Genomic DNA, 3,549 nt, shown 5'->3' with positions numbered 1-3,549 from the left:
GTCTACCCAGGATGTCCGAATCAAAGAGGGGAGTGAACCTCGTGAGTCTGCCCTGCCACCCTTGCGCCTTAGTAACCGCACGCCAAGTGCGGACCGCCGTACGGGTGGGGCCCGTCAACCGTCGGTCAAAAGACTTCGAGTAAAGGGCCCGATAATAGTTACCATCGCCCATCAGCCATCTATCCATGGCATAGCCGGGGCTCCCCATTGGGCCATAGAAGCCATGGTTGAGGGCAGCTAGTTGCAAAGACCAATAGTAGCGGCGCACATCTGGGAGGGCGATGCCACCGTCGTACCAGGGGAGTGTGAGTTTGTGAAAGGCAACGCGGGGCCGACCTTCCCAGAGGAGGGTACGGAGAAGGCCCTCAAGATCACGAAAATAGCGCGCAGGGACAGGGTCCTGAGCGTTCTGGAGCGCGTATAGGAACCTGGGCAGGGCCATCATCTTGAATAGAGCGGCACGGCCAAGAAGGGAGAGCGGCAGTTTACGCCAGCTGTCCACGTCACGCCGTTACCGCTGAAGAGGAGGAAGTAGATTATTATCATGCCTCAACTTGGAATTACCGGAGATGTAGATGCCCAGGTACTTGAAGCCGCGCGTGGCAATCTGTAACCTGCAGCCTCTGGGAAGACGTGGAGTATCCCCTTTGAGGACGTATAGTGAGGATTTGGCCCAGTTGATAATCAGGCCAGAGTACCGCCCGAAAAGTCTGATCACATCACAGGCCACAATGAGGGACTTGCAGGGGGAAGTCAGATAAAGCAGGATGTCATCGGCGTACAGGGAGACCCTGTCTTCAAAGCCAGGGGCCCATGTAATGCCTCGCAGGTCAGGATGCACCCGCAGTAAAGCTGCAAGCGGTTCAAGGGCCAAGGCAAACAGAAGGGGCGACAGGGGGCAACCCTGCCTAGTACCCCGACGTAGGGGGAACGGCGCCGACAGGCGGCCGTTAACCGTAACATTAGCCATCGGGTCCGCATACAAGAGCTTCACCCAGCTCACAAAGACAGGTCCAAACCCGAGTTTGGTCAGCACCGCCCAGAGGTATGGCCATTCGAGCGAGTCGAAGGCCATAGTGGCGTCGAGAGACGCCAGGACAGCCGGCTCTTCGAGGGTGTGGGCCCTGGCCATGACACCATGGAGGCGTCGCAAATTGAGGGCGGTGTTTCTGTGGGGAATGAATCCCGACTGATCGGGGTGCACGAGGTCACTAATGACGCCAATCAATCGGTTGGCGAGCAGCTTGGCGAGGACCTTGGGCTCCACGTTAAGGAGGGAAATAGGACGGTACGATCGACAGACGTCCAGCGGCCTGCCCTCCTTGTGGATAACCACGATGGTAGCTAGTCGTTGATCCAGAGGGAGACAGCCTCTCTCAAAGGACTCCAAGAACATTTTACGAAGGTGCGGGGAGATCGCGTCCGAGCGGATTTTATATAGTTCCACCGGTATGCCGTTAGGCCCGGAGGCCTTTCCGGTCCGTAAGGAGCGGATCGCAAGGTCAATCTCGTCAACGGTGATGTCCCTCGGAGAGGCAGGGTAGGTCAATATCCGAGAGGAAGGCCGATGAGTCCGCCTCCGAAAAGTCCGAGACAGACCCATAGACCCCCTGAAAGTAGCCAGCGAATGAGTCAACGATAGCACTAGGGTACGTGAGGATCACACCATCATCTCCGAGGAGTTCGGGCACCACACGGCTGGCCATCTCCCGTCTGTCCAACCAGGCCAGCAACTTCCCGGCCTTATCGCCCACGTCGTAGATGCGGCCTCGCTGTTCCTTGGCTAGAGCGATTGCGGCATTAGTGGCCAAGTCATGGTACTCCGCTCGTTTCAGCGAGAGGGTATGCAGGACAGAGGGGTCCGGCTCGGGCCCCAGCTGGGCCTCGAGTCGCAGGACCTCCTGCTCAACAGCCAGCATATCAGAATCCCTAGTCCGGCGGGCCTCAGCGATAAGCGCCTGGGCCTCGCCACGAAGCACCGTCTTGAAGGCTTCCCAGAGTGTAACGGCCGACCTCACCGAGCCCATGTTCTCGGAGAAATACAGGTCAATGGCTTTGGCCAGGAGGGAGCGGGTTTTGAAGTTCCGGAAATACCACGGATTGACCGCTGCCGGTCGTTCCGACAGGACCACCCCAAAGTCAAAGGAGACCCATAACGGGGAGTGATCAGAAATGCCCCGCGCCAGGAAACGGGCTTCGGAAACGGCCAGTGCGTCCGAAGCCAATGTAAGGACATAGTCAATGCGAGAGAGACTCCCGTGTGCACCCGATAGGAAGGAAAATTGATGGAGCGTGGGATGCAGAAGTCGCCACCCATCTACCAGACCCGTGGACTCAAGAAAGGACGGCAGCCACATCTGCGGGCTGCGTAGGTCGCGGGGCGGTTGGCGATCAAGCTGACCAGAGCAAACTGAATTAAAGTCACCCCCCACTATCAACCGGCCAGCCGGCATAGACAAGATGGCACCACCAAGGTCCTGGAAGGTACTAGATTGAAGCCCCGGGGGGACGTACACAGAAAACAACGAGAGGGAACGCCCTTCCCATCTACCAGCCACGGCGGCGTACCGCCCCCTGTCATCAATCAAGGTGGTCTCTATCTCTAGGGGAAGGGACGCCCGCATGAGGATGCCCGCCCCCCGGGAGCCGGAAGAGAACCCCGAGTGCGCCACCATTTTGTAGCCCTTACGATTCAGTGCTTTACAAGCGTTGCCCACCAAGTGCGTCTCCTGAAGAAGGACAATATCTGGCATGTGACGTTTAATCAGTTGTATCACCACCCCTCTCTTGATTCGGTCCCCCAACCCGTTGACATTCCAACTGAGAATTCTTAACATCCTACCCCCCATCCCCCCACTGCCCGTCCCACCCAATACCCAAAGACACCCGCATCAAAAACAGTTCAGGAGCACCAATGACCCATTGCCACACTAGAGAGAGAAAAGAAAAAACAACACACAGAATAACTGTACCCAACAAACCCCCCACCCTGCATCCCTGCAGTAGACTAAAAAGCCCCCCCAACCAGCAGTGTGCCTGTCGCCCCATTAACTACTCTACGGAAGACCCAGAGGAGTAAGGAATCCCCGTGAAATCGTCCCGCCACCCACCCTGTAAATGAAGGAGAGATCATCAAGTAACAAGGCACCAGTCCGGCGGTCATTCGAGGCGGGGGTAGCACCAGCTCCTAGTTCAGTCTTGCCGCTCCGCTCCGCCCGAGGCGCCTCCAACTTCATCTTCTTGCTCGTCGCGAGCAGGCGAAACAGTGTCCAGCCACTCACTAACGTTTTCAGGATAGTCAAAAAAGAGGGCACGTCCCTTGTGTTCAATGCGGAGTTTCGCAGGGAACATCATTGAGTACTTGAGACCCAAGTCTCGGAGGCGTCTCTTCACCCCCGCGTAACTCAAGCGCTGACGCTGCACCATCCTGGTGAAGTCCGGATAAAAGTGCACCTCCGCATTTTGGTAGTGAAGTGGTCCATGCGATCTGGATGCTTGAAGGATCGCGTCTCGGTCTCTGAAGTTGAGAAGGCGCGCCACAATCGGTCG

This window comes from Lissotriton vulgaris, chromosome 5, assembly GCF_964263255.1.
Source record: "Lissotriton vulgaris chromosome 5, aLisVul1.2, whole genome shotgun sequence".
Lineage (NCBI taxonomy): Eukaryota > Metazoa > Chordata > Amphibia > Caudata > Salamandridae > Lissotriton > Lissotriton vulgaris.
This window is presented reverse-complemented; position numbering follows the sequence as displayed.